General features: G+C 34.1%; 1 protein-coding gene across 2 annotated transcripts in view; it reads right to left on the bottom strand.

The window, feature by feature from the left end:
* Positions 1-6,202, bottom strand: part of BZRAP1 (RIMS binding protein) — a 130,404-nt gene extending 124,202 nt beyond the window's left edge. For both annotated transcript variants that reach the window (XM_051212828.1, XM_051212827.1), the window contains exon 1: positions 5,838-6,202. The gene's annotated coding sequence lies outside the window, so the exon portion shown is untranslated. The remainder of the gene's footprint in view (positions 1-5,837) is intronic.
* Between the last annotated feature and the right edge of the window lie 10,909 nt (positions 6,203-17,111).

Consider the following 17,111-nt stretch of genomic DNA (forward strand, 5'->3'; position numbering starts at 1 on the left):
ATCACAGCCCACACGCAAATAAAATGAAATTGACGATATTTATTGAAACTTCTATTCTCTTAGTTTGGCGCATATATATTTGAAGCCCTCTTGTACCAATATTTATGTGTTCAAATAAATAAGTAAGAAATAATTGTTGGTTGGAACAGACAGTCAAAGAGATATAAACGAAGAAAATGAAGAAGAGAAAGCGAAACGAAACAGCGTGCAGTGGAGAAGGCATGTAAGCCTACTGAATTTAACCAAATGTGAATCGATACTTATGATCAGACAAAAATAGGCTATAGACATATGATGAATAAGATGAGAAGGGCACATACATATGCTCATATAAAAAGTCATGGTTGATAAGTAAATAATGAACAAGGTCAAAACGTAACTCGAGAAGAATGGATAAATTGACCTGTCTAGAAGCTAGAATAAGTTATATGGGCTTAACACAGCAACCGATACTACAATGTGTATTAATTAATTCATTATTGAAGGGGAGAGGCGAAGGATATCAACGTTAATAAATACAATTTGTCAATGGTTAAGATCATGAGTCAGTTGAAGCTAGACCACCATGGAAAACGTGGAAGCATTGGAAGGTCGTTTCGTCCTATTGTGTGACTCCTCAGCAGTGCGCATCCACGACCTCGCCCCCTGACTCATGATCTTAACCATTGAAACTACTATAATATCCACAAAACCCATTTGATATTATAAATACAATTTGTATTAAAATTTCCCGTTCATACAAAACTTAATCTCATTTAGAGATTATAAAATTTCTTTTATTAAAATTATTAATGATTTGAATTCCATGAAGAACTAAACCAATTCAATTCATTAACATTATTACGTAATAATATTCCGTTCATTGATGAATAGTATAAGGATGGATAGTAGCTAGCAATGGAATACAGTAAGCGCGTTTCGTTCTATTCAGGACTCATCAGTTAGATGTACATGCACCTTAGATTTAATGTTCACTCCGGGACTAGAACCTAGTACCGTTTTAGTTTCAAACGTCATCGCATTATCCAATTACGTACTAAATCCAGGTAGGAGAAAAAGCAAGTCTTTGGTATATCTGCTAACCATCATCCATTTTTTGCTTATAATGTTTTTGACTTAAAACGATATCAAGGCAATCCGTAAAGGATGAACATATCCCAATAAGAGACTGATCAATTGCAGTCCTAAACATCACTGAGAACATTCAAGTAAACAATACAAAGATGAATTAAAATCAAACTACTTTTCAACTATTAACTGGTCATTATAAGCAAAAATGGATGGTGGCTAGCAGTGGAATCCAGGACGCGCGTTTCGTCCTACTCGGGACTCGTCAGCTGGATGTACCTGCATCTCAGAATTGATGTTCACTCTGGGACTCGAACCCAGTAACATTCGCTTCAGACGCCATCGCCTTATCCACTCAGCTACTGAGCCCTGATAGTCACTTGCTTGTGCAATGGGGTGAGGTTTAATTTACTTGGTATTGTTTTACCTGAATATTTCCATTGATGTTTTAGGACTGAAATCGATCAGTCTCTTACTAGCTGACGAGTCCCGAACAGGACGAAACGCGCGTCCTGGATTCCACTGCTAGCCACTATCCATCACTGATTACAAATAGCTTGTGAATTAAGGTAATATCAAGGCATACGCCCAGTATGCACATATGCCAACAAGAGATTGATTAATTACCGTCCTAAACAACAATGGGAAGATTCAAGTAAAACAATACCAAGTGTATTCACTGGTCAGTTTAAGCGAATTTTAGAAGAATATAAATGAAAAAAAAACAAAAAAAATATTTTAGTTCAGAAATTTGTTAATCCTCTTAGAAAACAAAAAAACGTAAATCAGCATTCTGTCTATACCTATTCAATAATTTTTTTCTGAAATAAAGAACTTAAGGTATGAAAACTACCCCAAGCCAGTGGATCAATGTTCGAAGATGAAGTCCCATGATAGCCAGTGACCAAAAATATTTTCATATGCCTTTTGTCCGCTTAGGATTTTGAAGCCTACATACACCATCAAGATTTTCCAACTCCCCTAGGTAGATCCTTCATATCCATCAACCTGGTTAAAATGGATTAGATTAATTATGTTATATACAACTGAGTCCTTGTATGTATTAATTTCACTCGAGTATAAAAGTATAACACAAATATTTTCAGTAACTATCTTACAGATTTAATTCATATTATTACCCCGGAATAAACATCGACTCTGGGATTCAAGTATATCCAGCCGACGAGGAGGAAACCTCATTCTAGATTCCACTACTAGCTACCAACCATTTCTGCTTATCTAACAACCTATTGAATCATAAATGAATATAGTTGATCATAGTTAACTAACTGATATTAAATAATGTAAACTATTGATTTTCAACTATACAATTATATTGTTTGATCCTTCTAGAGTAATTTATTATTGAAATGGATGAAGATCAATAATGACAACTTATAAACTAAAATAATGTGTATCTTTCATGTAATTTGTTCTTCATTTTGTTGTTTACAAATAGATATCAGTTATTGTTGTTGTTGTTGTTTTCATAAACGGTAATAAACTGAATTTCAGTAGTCAAATGAATAGATAAAAAAACAATCAATGAATTATCAGAAGGGGGTTTTGTGGATATTTTAGAAATTTCAATAGATGAAATCTTGAGAAAATTGATGCTAGACAAACATGCAAAACCTGGAAACACTGGACGGCCGTTTCGTCCTATTATGGGACTCTTCAACAATGCGCATCCACGATCCCGCCCCTCAGGAGACTCGAAACCAAGACCTAACAGTCTCGCGCGCGAGCGATAAACCTGGAGTACTAATGAGAAGCCGTGGCCAGTGAGGTTCAACCTGGTCTGTTGTGAGATATCAGCTCACTGAAGACAATGGTGTACGGTGGCACAATTTCATGGATTGGTTGAAGTTAGATATTAACATAATTGGATGTCGGCCGGCTCAGTGGTCTAGAGGTTAAGTCCCTGGGTTCGAATCTCACGAGGGGCGGGATCGTGTATACGCATTGCTGAGGAGTGCCGTACTAGGACGAAACGGCCGACCAGTGCTTCCAACTTTTCCATGGTGGTCTAGCTTCAATTGACTCATGATTTAAACTATCGAAACTAGGAATTATTAGTTCATTAATCTATTGAGTAATATTATGGTGTGTGCCATTGATGTGGATAGATATAAGTAGTATATTGTCATCAGTTTAAAGTGGAATGTGTGGTGGCAGAAGGTTAAGATTATAGAAGGAAAGAGAACGAGAATAGAGAATGATTAGTATGGAAAAGAAGGACTAGTCAAGTCTAAAACCATTGATTGATATTTTACAAAAGGAAAAGTCAAGTTTAAGACAGTTGATTGAGATTTTGCAGATGATGAAGTTACTGTATGGTTCTCAAATTTTACTAAGATGTTCTGTAATGTTATGCTCAAATGCATTCGATTGTCCTCAATTGTGTTCTCGTTCACTACAGTATGACTTATGAAGGATTTAGAAAAGTATAGTATACAATATTGATCGTGAGTCAGTGTTCATCCACGATTCCACATGCGAGATCTGAACCTAGGACCTTCGGTTTTGCGTACCAACGCTTAATATTTAGAACACTGAGTCGGTATCTAACTTCAACTACTCCACGAAATTGAGTGATACATCGAATATCTTGAGGCGGGATCGTGGATACGCACTGCTGAGGAGTCTCACAATAGGACGAAATGGCCGTCCAATGCTTCTAGGTTTTCCATGGTGATCTAGCTTCAATTGACTCATGATCTCAACCATTGAAATTAGTATAATATCCACAAAACCCCTTCTGATAATTATTTATTTATTTGATAATAAGTAACAGTCTCAACATATACTCACCATTTGAGTAAATGTTGAGACTGTTGTTACTGAGTGACTGAATCAGTTGGTGACATATCCACCGTAAAAGTACCAAATCTAACATAAATGTATGTTCTTTATTCTTCTGAAAATAAAAGGATTCTAAATTATAATGTGTGTGTGTGTTTTGAATGAATACACTTTCACATGTAACCATATTACCATGGTACTTATAATAAAATAATGAACATAAACTCCTTTAAACGAATCTACCTTAGTTAAATTGTAGCTTCGTAGCTTAGTAGATATTTTATTTCTAAATAAGTGTATGTATAATTAATTTTCACTTTCAGGTTGAAGAAGCTAACACCCATGAATTCCCGTGACTTAGCTAATACTAAGGGTAAAGTTGAAATGGAGAAAAAAAATGCTGTTTGGTTTACCACCTGATACAGTGAAAGAAGCATTGAAATTTCACAGTTGTAATTAACATGCTTAGTTTATGCATAAAACCTGGAATGATTAAACTGTTGATAGTTAGGTCAGTTCCTATTAGGTTACATGTTAACTCAAAACTACACGAAGTAAGAAGTGTAAATGTGATCAGGTGAATTATTCAGTTAATCATGGTAACTCAGTTAGTCATAATCAAAATATAACCTACGATAAAAGTGCATCTATTCAAGCTACCAAAATGAAATTATCAAGAGTAGTGTATATAGTAACCGTATCAGTGGTATTAGAAAGACAAAGCACAGGCACTGTGAATCGAAGAGAAAAAATGAAACATTGAATACAGCTGAGCTATAACAACCCAATATTTCGAAACACTAAACCTTAACCAGATAGCCTTCACCCACAATCATGACTAAGGTCCATCACTGATGATTTTATAAAGGAATCACAAATTTTGTTGTAGTTTTCTTTTAACCTACCCTTTCGTTAACCATTAATCACTTGTTAAGATAGATGATGGTTGGAAATACGTAGCATATGTCCCAACTATTTAAGTTGATGTAAACTAAGTACATCTATACTCATTTATTACTCCTCTTTATCTAACTCCTATATATCTCTGCCAGAACTACTCTAATATGATGTTGGTAATATATATTCATGATCTTATTTTTTATATTTGACGAGATCAAGGATCTTAAAAAAAGGGTATATTGATACTAAATCAGATACTATGATCATAATATCTATCTACCTTGTATACATGATCAAAATCATTCATGAATGTTTCATCTTTTAGGTTGCATGTTTGTATAAATTATTGATTCGAACATTTTTAGAAATGATCTAATGATGCATTCACCTGGCTTCGTGCTAGACTTCATGTACCCTAGCTTAGTAGTTATTACCCTAGGCTTCAATGATTGAATCAGTAATAATCATTATAAATAACTGTCGATTATAAAACAATACAATATGGTATATGCTACTGATGTCGATAGATAGATATAAATAGTAGATATCACTAATTGAGAGTGAAATGTCTGGCAGCAGAAAGTTTGAGATGATTGACTGATATTTTACACATGAAGTATTTACTGGATGATTCTCAGATTCAAGTTCGAATGCATTTACTTATCCCTACTTATGTTCTCATTTACTATAATAATAATTTCTAAGAAAAGTATATCATCTCTTGAATGAAATCAGTTAACCTTCATTCCATAAACAAACAAACAAGCAAACAAAAAAGGGCATAAGCAAAGATGGATAGTGACTAGCAATGGAATCCAGGACGCGTATTTTCTCCTATTTGGGACATGTCAACTGGATCTACTTGCATCCTAGGATTGATGTTCACTCTGTGAGTCGATTAGGATGGATTCCATTACTAGCCATTATCCATCTTTGTGTTAAAAAAGCTTGTGAATTAAAGCAATATCATGACAATCCATACACAATATCCATATACCAACAAGAGACTGATCAATTTTAGTCTTAAATAACAATTTATCGAACAATACAATGAATTAACTTACATGTTTAATCAGAATTAAATTAAATTAATCAATAAATGTATCCGATTTTTTGGGGGGGGGGGAAATCTCGACATATTTATCTTCCTTTTTACATGAAATACACATTGTATATTCCTTAAATGTACTTTCATTACCTCAGTAACAGTGACAACCATAACAACACTAACCATAACAACAACCTCAGCAACAACTGTAGATTAGTAATATCATTGATTTTTTTTTGTGTGTGTGGGAAATTCTTCATAGAACAAAACTGATCATCATAAATAAAGTATCCATATCTATTTGTACATGGTAACAATTTCTATCTCATGTAAAAGATAATCAGTTTATTATTTATTCCTTGATAAATATTAATTCCATAGAAATTAATTATAATATTTAGTAATAGATTAGATTTATTTTAAAAAAAAAACTAAATAAATAAATAAATCGAATTGGAAATTGCATGTGTTCATTCACTAGTTAACTTTATTTCTGTTTCTATGTAAATCACCTACGCATATGGTCAACTTTTCCCAATTGTTTGTATCTAAGTATGTATATATGTATCTATGTGTGTACGTATGTATGTATGTATGTATGTGTCTATGTATGTATAATAAACGTAATTGTATAAATGCTTACACATTGTGGATAGTGTGTGTGTGTGTACGTGTGTGCGTGTGCGTTAGTGTGTGTGTGAGTGCGTGCGTATATATGTGTCTATATTATAATCTCTATATGTATCTAACTCATTTCTATCATCATATTCTACCCCTTAAATCAGACCAAGAAGATGAAAACAAAAACTGAAATGAAATGAGTAGTAACCAATTACTACTCAGACAAATCGTCTATAATAAGAAGAGGAATAGAATAGAAAACTATCAATGTGGATTTTAAAGAGAATCTTTCTAAACAAAAAAAATTTTTTTAGAGAAATAAACCAACCAATCATCAACTATGATCTGATACACAACTACAATAATAATGAATGAATGTAAAAATGGGGCAAATTCCAAGTTGTGTGTCTTAGATAACATTTTTCCTAGTTGAATCAATAAACTTCTTTCTTTTCTCTTCTTTTTTTTCTTTACTAAAAGAGTGAGTAGATAAAGAAAGAAAAATCCAACTGAAAACTTTCATATAAAGACAAGTTATATGAAGAAAAAAAAGAGAGAAAAAAGAGAAAAAAGAAAAAAAAGAAAGAAGATATAACTTATAGGCTAAGAAATATAATCTGTTTTTTTTTCTTTTTTTAACTGGCTTAAGTGAAACAGATTACAATATAACGATTACAATCTAACGATCTTTAAAATGAGTATATGAGTATATATATATTCACATAACATAATACTCATAATATCAACTATTGAAATTGTTATAATATCCACAAAAATCCCCTTCTGATATTGATCAACATATGCTGATTAGTGATTGACTTCAAGAGGTATTACTTGAAGTTCTAGTGAGAAGCAGTGACAAGTAGAGTTCAACTGGGTCTGTTATGAGATAGTAGATTACTGATGACAATAATGGATGTCACTCAATTTTGTGAATTAGTTGAAGTTAGATATTAACACAATTGCATACCGGCAGGCTCGTTGATCTACAGGTTAAGCGTTTGTGAGCGTGACTGATAGATCCTGGGTTCGAATCTTACGAGCGGGATAGTGAATGCACACTGTTAAGGAGTCTCATACTAGGAAGAAATGGCCGGTTGGCTCAGTGTTCTAGTGGTTAAGTACATGCATGCGAGAATGATAGGTCTTGGGTTGGAATCTCGCGTGGCAGGATCGTGGATATGCACTGCTGAGGAGTCCCACAGTAAGATGAAACGGCCGTCCAGTGCTTCCAAGTTCTTCATGGTGGCCTAGCTTCAATTGACTCATGATCTCAACTATTTTAAAATTACTATAATATCCACAAAACCCCTTCTGATAATAATACTATATGTCACTTAAATGACATGAGTTGTTAAACTCTCACTTATACATTTGAGTATCATAAAAGATATACGTTGAAATAAGCTATAGTAAATAAGTTTTTTTGTTTGTTTGTTAAATATTCTTATTTATAATTTATTTTTCATTGATAATTCGGCGAGATTATCATGTATAGATGAAGCGATTAGAGTTAGGATAATAGGACTTGAATTTTGACGTGAAAGACATTCATCTAATTGACTAAATATCATTTTGGCATTTTAACTTATGTCAGTTAGTAATGAAAACTCTAATCTTAATTCCTAACCCTAACTGTGGTGTACGCTACTTATATCAACATAAGTAGTATATAACGAGAGTCAGGAATATAATGTCTAGCAACAGAAAATTGAAAAAGATCAAGAAGGGAAAAACGGGAACAAAAAGCTAATGGTATGGAAATGCAAAAACTGTAGATAATAATTGTAATTCCTCACATTTGTTGATAACCCACATTTAGATCTAGTTAGTACGTGGACATTATCATGGTCACTTTAGCATTGCTCAAAGATCTTCTATAAATGATAGTCTCCTCGATAATTTTTTTACTGCAGATAGAATTATGTTTTGTTTACTCAATTGTTTTGAATTATTTGATCAGTGATCATCAAGCACTTGTAAGTTCTTCATGATAATAAACTAAACACTAAATTCAAATATACAAGTGACCCAATTACATTTTCATTGATAAGAGAGGAAAAGATATTGAGATTATTATTTATGGACGACCTTTGAACGATGCTTAAGTAACCTGGAGAGTGTCCACTTACTAATAACCAGGACCAAATGAGGAATTAGAATTATGATTTACAGTTGATGATTAAGCTTAAGAATTAGATTTGAGGGTTTTCATCACGAATTGACATTAGCTGTAACGCTAAGACACTATTTACCCAAATGGATGAGTGAATTTCGCGCCAAATTTCTGAGACCTATTATCTTATACGTGATTGGTTCGTCCATAAATTATAGTCTCGCCAAATAATTGATTGATTTACAAGTTTTAAAATGATTTCTACATTCCTACAATTGAAGAACATATAGGACTCAAAACAACTGTCAACCAATATCAAAGTAAAAAATCTTCCATACGAACGTCAAAACAGTTCCACTGTACTCAGCTGAAACTTCGACAACTACAACAACTATCATCAAAAAACAACAAGTATTTGTAAATAATTGTCTACGCAAAATACTCAATGTTCGTTGGCCATCAGCAACAGCCTACCGTGGGAGAGAACAAACCAGCTTCCAACTGAACAGGAAATCAGGAAAAGACGATGGGAATGTATAGGACATACATTACGCAAATCATCAAACTGCATCACGAGGCAAGCCCTCACATGGAATCCTAAGGGAGAGAGGAAAAAAGGATGGCCAGAGAACACATTATGTCGGGAAATAGAAGCAGATATGAAAAGGATGAATAACAGCTGGAAGGAGCTAGAAAGGATTGCCCAGGACAGGGTTGAGTGGAGAGTGCTGGTGGGTGGCTTGTGCTCTTCCACGAGGAGTAACAGGCGTAAGTAGGTAAGTAAGTAAGTAACTACAATATGTATATATTCATATTCGTTTTATCATAAGCTTTTATTTGACCTATTGACTACTGTTATACAGTTCTTAATTTATTCCCAATTTGTTTATTGCAATCTCTCACAATCACAGCTACTTTTTGGCTTGATCTTATACAAATGTCATGTCCTATGATCTAGTTTGTTTGTATATAAAGCAAGTATACCTGATTCATACAGTAGAAGCTATGTTCTAGACTCAAAACGACAGAACTAGGCAGGAGTACCAATCAAGACTTAAAGTTGACTCTAGGCTATTCGTATTGATTTATACTTCATTGATTTAGTCAATAAGTCAGTGTTTTAATTGGCGATTTTATCACGCGATATAATGAACAGAGACAAAAGATACAATACAAAATAAAAATCAACGTTTACAATCTACTCAACTGAAGAAAATATCGGTAGGTGATAAGATAAAATGACAAAATATGGAGGGTTTTGTAAACTCTTTTTAAAGTTTTACAGTATGTTCCAGTAAATGACTAGTCATTTAATTCGATTACAAGACGTATTTTTTGAACAATTTTTCTGGAGAACTACGAAAGCCATCATCCAGAAAATACAGGTGTTTATTAACAGTTGTCTACGCAAAATACTTCAGATCCGTTGGCCGGACACTATTAGCAACAACGTACTGTGGGAGAGAACAAACCAGATCCCAGCGGAGGAAGAAATCAGGAAGAAGCGCTGGAAGTGGATAGGACACACATTGAGGAAAGCACCCAACTGCGTCACAAGACAAGCCCTCACATGGAATCCTCAAGGCCAAAGGAAAAGAGGAAGACCAAAGAAGAACACATTACACCGGGAAATGGAAATAGACATGAGAAAAATGAACAAGAATTAGATGGAACTAGAAAAGGAGGCCCAGGGCAGAGTGGGTTGCAGAATGCTGGTCGGCGGCACATTCTCCATTGGGAGTAACAGGCGTAAGTAAGTAAGTAAGTAAGTAAGTAAGTAAAGTAAGTAAGTAAGTAAGTAAGTAAGTAAGTAAGTAAGTAAGTAAGTAAGTAAGTAAGGTAAGTAAGTAAGTAAGTAAGTAAGTAAGTAAGTAAGTAAGTAAGTAAGTAAGTAAGTAAGTACAAGACTTATTTAGAACTTAAGGAGAAGCTCATTGCTGTCACTCAAAGTTGACATAAGCTATTCAGCTGGATTATAGTATGAAATCATTCATATCACTCAAACAATATCATTTCTTCTTCCAAAACGATGAATACATCTTGAAATTGATTAAATAAAGCACGAAACTTAAAGTACTAAATCATCATTTTATAAGATTACAGGAATATATTGATACCATGGGCTAATCAAAGATCGACTAAATGGTAAGTCCAAGCGATTAGTCAAGATTTGATTTTCTTTTCTAAACAATGAGAAACATTCCATTAGTGGAGAAAAGTGACTTATATCTCTAAGGTATACATACATACACATACATACATACATATCAGTGCATAACTGTGTTTTCTATTCAAATGGTTAAAGAATATCTTCCTTCTCACTTAAGTAATCAGTGAGTCTCTTGAATAGGAAACTCGTTTATCAGTATTCTTATCAAACATCTCAAAGTATAACATAGATGATTTACAGTCAGTTTGTGTCTTGGTCACGTGATGATTGTCGAAAGAACTCTATGAGAAATCTTTTTAGTCTCAGTTGTTGTACAGAATTAAGGAACTGAATTTACATAATGTAATGATAAGAAAAGTTAACCAGCTTAATCAAATATAAAGTTTCTGAAGTAATGCTATGAAAATATTGAACATTTGGATCATCCCAAATACTCTATTGAAGTATCAATTACTATAAATCTTTAATCCTATCGGTTAACAAATTAAATGAAAAGTACCTTCAAAATCATTTCTCCCTTCTAGTTTATTGAATGTTTTGTTACCATCGATCTAGTTATAGAATTTATCTATGTTGGGGAGATCCAGGAAACTTTTCGAAAAAAAAGCCATGGAAAGCTCTGAAAACATTGAGAAGCATCTTATCCAATCAGTATTCAAGAGAAGTTTTGCCAGAAATATCATGAAAGTAAAGCGTCACGTGTTGAGTTTCTGTTTGGATGATTACTTATTACTGCTACTATGTTTAGTAGCATTCTAGAATTTTCGGAAAACCTAAGGACATCTAAAATACCATAAAAACCCTCTATTTCCTGTGCTGAAATGAACCTTTGGAGTAAAATGCTTCTCGCCTAATTTTGCACCTTTTCTCTCGTGTTCAAGTCGCTGTGTAATTCTAGCCTTGGGGTAGAGTAGGTTACTACAAGAGATTAGGAACCGAATCTAGCGTTCAATTAGCAAGACTTATCAATCTAGTCTACTGATGATTCATGAAAACAAATCATAAATTATTTGTGTTCCTTCATTTACATTTTAAGATGTATTCTGGAAACTGTTAACACGTTTGTGATAGAAATTAAGTTTAAACAATACCAATCTCAATATTACTGTTCTATCTTCTTTTAACCAAAACAATGTCAGTCTCTCTGATCTATTCCATATTTTTTTTAAAGTACTGTTATTTCTAATTTGTAACAGTGAAAATTATGTTTACTTGCTACCATCAGATTTCTGATAAGAAAAAAAAGCATATCATATGAATGGGCTTGTTCATCATAAACAATACACAATTGAATTCGAATTATGCAAGGGAGCTGATAAAATCTTCTTCAGAAACTTAAAATGTAAGCGATTCTACCCGAAATTTGTACTGACGATGTCATTTAGAAGAATGGTGAAAGCTTCAAAACCAGACCATCCAGTTCAAAGAAGAAAAAAACTCAATCAGAAACTATTCTATGGTCCAAATAGTCTCAAAAACATCTTTGAAAAGAAAAACACTCAAAATTGTGTGTAACAGTCTCATAGTTCAGACAGATTTAAACACAATTATTCATTATTTTGTCACTTACAGGATAATAGATGGAAATATAAGAAATGTAAAAGATCTTTAAACTTGGTATGTACTGTAACACTATTATTATTTCAACATTCAGTCTGTATAATGAGTCTACAGATAATTCATCGAGTGGTCATGAGTGCTGTTGGAAGTATGAGGGCAGTTATCACTTCCCGGTTTCCCACACCGTGGAAGGGTTCTTCTGGAGGTACATGAAAAAGAAATTGGATTAAAGGTGGTCTTGTAAACATGAAAGCACGATTGCAGTGCCCAAGGGACAACTTCCTGAGGTCGGTCACATACAACCTTTTTGTGGGTAATTTTTTTGTTAGCTCCGTACTTGTTGAGATCTTACCACCGGAAATGGATATCCGTGGGATAAGGCAAGGTGTGTATTTTTAGGGTTCCTAACTTCTGGTCTCAGCCATGTTGGTAGATGAAGACTACTTGGTTGCAGTCCGCATGATTATCGTAACCAATGGTTGGAGACCCTGGATGACATGGCTCAGAATCGATCACAATAGTGTAGGTGTATACACTCTATGTTTTCCCTTAAACTAAAAGAGTAAAATCGTTTCATATCTTTCTTTCTACGAACTAATTCTTTCTTCCTGTACTATGTCCTTATACACAATCTTTCTTTTATATATTACCACCTCTGAATTAACTACTTCTATGAATCCGGTGTTCATCTTGCTGTGCTTATGAGATGTGGCAACTTGGACCGATGAATATATATGCCTGATCCTACGTTGTAGCTGATTGACTACAGATAGTTCATAATCTACAGCTCTCTGTGACTACAAATTAGAGTAATTTATCAATCTGAAGCTCGAAACTTCAGTTTATATTACAGGATACAGGATGCTTTTTTAGCTACCTAGTGATTATGGACGTTATGTCGAAATAAAACAAAATGCTATAAAATACGATTGTTTTTTATTTGAAACAAACTGAGCACATAAATCTTTATTTTGATCTTCGTATAACTGTGCTACTTAATGTTACTAAGTAGTACAAAATAGTTACAGTACGTTTTTGTTTGTACAAGTTGTGCAAACAATTGATTCACTTCATAAATTCAAATCAAGAAGACTGTCAATATTTACAGAATATGATATGAATTGATCACCTTACATTCTCTTCAGGTACACACAAACTCATCAGTTCAATTAATTCCAATCATTAGTATAATATAAACAATCATTTGTCAATTGGTTGAGGTTACAAATTAACACCGTTGGATGCCGGCCGGTTCAGTGGTCTAGAAATCACTGGGTTCGAATGCCGCGAGTGGGGTCGTGAATGCGCACTGCTGATAAGTCCCATAATAGGATAAAACGGCCGTCCAGTGTATCCAGGTGTTGAATGGTGGTCTAACATTAATCGGTTCATGATCTCAATCTCTACAACCCCATACTGATAATAACAAATAAGTTGTGTGTAATTTGTAAGAAGTAAAGAATTAAAGTTTTAAGAAAGAAATTCTGTTTATAACTGCTTCATATATCTCTGCTTCTTAACGATATTCTTTTTATGGGGAACAATTGAAATGATTGACTGACATTCACAACTTATATTCATAACGCACATACAACTCATGTACTTACTAAGATCTGATATTGAGATGCATAATGAATATTCACATTCGATTAAACAATGAATATCATAGACAACCAGGTCATGTAGCTATGAGATCACCATTGAATTCCTATTTCCGCAGATCTTTTTATTACAAAACAGGTCAGTGGATCGTTCAAAGACATAACCAGTCAGCTAAAGTTCTACTGTCCCTACACAGATCATAAATATATAGGAAATGAGTGTTTGATCAATATTACCCATTTTCACAGTTCGATACCAGTCAGATATAAAAGGAATTTGATTTGTTTTTTTAAAAAATCCCCACTCATTGTACTAAGATGTTTTACATTGATGATACTACCAAGTATGGATTAAATCATACCCATATCCTTCTTAGTGAGAACCATCATCCTACTAAGCTTATTAACCAACATATGAAAGAGACAAAAATCAGATTGATGATAGCCATGGTTCCGAAGAAGTTACTTTTCTAAAAAACGATGCTTCCAGTGAAACATTACGCATAAAAACACTCACTACAATCAAAGTGAATGTGAGTTTTTCTACAATTGCCTGGTACTGAAAACTATTAAGAAAGATAGACCGCCTTAATTTGCCGGTTGCTTACATTGAGTAATAGAACAAATATTCTGGAATTTCAGGGAAAAAAAGAAGGCTTATAAGTTCTATCCACTACATTACATTTACAACTAACGGTGTTAATGTCTAAATTCAACTAATCCACGAAATTGTGCAATCATCTTCCATTGTACTGAGGTAGAAGATATCTGTCTCTACCTGACACGGATTAAATTCACTGGTCACGGCTTCTCACTAGAACTCCGAGAATTCCCTCACGAAGTTAATCACTAGTGAGCACGTGTTAATTATCAGTGTGAGGTTGTGGAGATTATTAAGTTTTTTTAATTAACATAAAATTGAACTGAAATCGAACAGTTATTGAACCAAACAAAAAGATTTCGTCTGAAAGATTTAAGTTTCATGGAATATATTCATTAAAATAAGTAGATATTAAAGTTTCTGTAATTATTGTAGCATGTATAACAGAATCAACTTTACAATCAGGAGCCAACAAATTCTCTAGTACGGCCGAGAGTGAGGAGAGTCAGTCCTCCCTCTCGAAATGCTCTCACATGGTCACGCTCATACAGCCACTGACAGGGAAGTTTTACTCACTGCCCTCTCGTGGCGAAGGTGTTGTTTGAGAAATTGAGAGGACGAAGAGTGAATGTCCGATGCTTTAACCGAGTTGGTGGATATGGAGGAGCCACCTTGGGGAGTTGGGAAACTTGATACCAAATCAATGGTGCACATAGGCTCCAGGATTTTGAGTAAACAAATGGCATATGAACCAATCGTTGGTCACTGTCTACCATGGGACTACATCTATTAACGTTGCTTCACTGCCTTGTTGATCAGACATTTAGGTCGATGGCTATGGATGCGACCTCCTAAGAAAACCACCTGCTTCAGTTTGGGCACCCGGACAGTGTCGTTTCTATAACATTCATCCACTGTTCATGTTGACTTTTCTTTGATCTTCTTAACTTTTTGCCACCAGACATTTCACTTTCGATTAATGATACATACTACTTATATTTGCTGACATCAGCAGCATACACCACAAATGGTAGAGTTTTTTTCACTAAACCATATTTATAGTCAGTAATGTAAAAACTGTGAATGTTTTGGCACTGTCTACTTTAGGTTTCACTGTCAATTTAATATTATGGTGGACTATATGGAAAGATCCAAGTATTTTATTTACATGATTTACATCATTCCATAATCAAAATGTATCAGAGATGACAGGTGATAATTTCGTTCTCTCCGAATTTCCAACAGCTATGTTGGTAAGAACAAATTCTGAAAGAATAATCACCGCTACACCATCTCTATGACAGTATCGTTCATTATTAAATTAATACTAAGAGTTATTAGTGCATAGTCTCATTAACTGTTTGTGTTGTATGTGTGTCATGGATATAAGTTGTGAATTTTGGTCAGTCATGTCAATTGTTTCCCATTAAAAGAATATTGTTAACAAGCAAAGATATATGAAGCAGTTATAAACAGAACTTCTTTCTTAAAACTTTAATTCCTTAATTCTTACACACTACACACATTTATTCATTTATTTGAACACATAAATATTGGTACAAAGGGGCATCAAATACATATGTACCATACAAGTTACTTGATTTGTGTGTATGGCTTATGATACTGTCCAGGTGGTCAGACTGAAACAGTTGGTTTTCATAATTGGCCACACATCAACCCTTAGACCTAAAGGTCTGATCAACAAGGCGATGGGGCAATGTCAGGAGATGCAGTCTCGTGATAGACAGTGATCAACGATTGGTTAATACGTCGTTTATTCCTTCAGGATCCTGAAGCCCATGTGCAGCATTGATTTGGAATCAAGTTTTTCAACCCCCTGGGTGGCTGCTCCACATCCACAAACACGATTGAAGCATCGGACGTTCGCTTTTCGTTCTCTCAATTTCTCAAACAACACCTTCGCCACGAGAGGGCAATGAGTAGGACTTTCCTGTCAGTGGCTGTATGAGCGTGACCATATGAGAGCACTTCAAGAGAGAGAGAGAGAGAGAGAGAGAGAGAAAGCTGATTCTCCCCTACCTCGGCCGTACCAACTCATTTGTTATGGATTTTACAAATGATTATTAACATTATATTAATGATTGGAATGAATTGAACTGATGAACTTGTAAATATAGCTGAAAAGAAACTAAGGTAATAAAACAAATGGAATGGATAGAGTTATGTTTTGTGTTATACAATTGATAGTCATTTAATAGAAATCTATAATAATCTATGAAAAAAAATGATTGAACAATATTTTATCCGTTTAGTTACCCTAAGCTTGAATCAGGGTAGCAACTACTACAAATAACTAAACTCATAATATCTTCGAATATAAAGCATAAAAATAAATTTAATAAAGATAAAATCAATAATGAGCAAAGTAATTTAACTATGATAATGTTAAATGCCTTTAAATTTATATCAGAAGAAGGTTTGTGGAGATTATAGCAATTTCAATAGCATAGATCATGAGTCAAATGAAGCTAGATCACTATGGAATACCAAGAAACACTAAACGGCCGTTTCATACTACTGTTCGACTCCTCAGTGGTGCGTATCAACGATCCCGACCTGTGGGATTCGAACAAAGAACCTATAAGTCCGATCTATTAATT

The sequence above is a fragment of the Schistosoma haematobium genome, chromosome 3 (assembly GCF_000699445.3).
Source record: "Schistosoma haematobium chromosome 3, whole genome shotgun sequence".
NCBI lineage: Eukaryota > Metazoa > Platyhelminthes > Trematoda > Strigeidida > Schistosomatidae > Schistosoma > Schistosoma haematobium.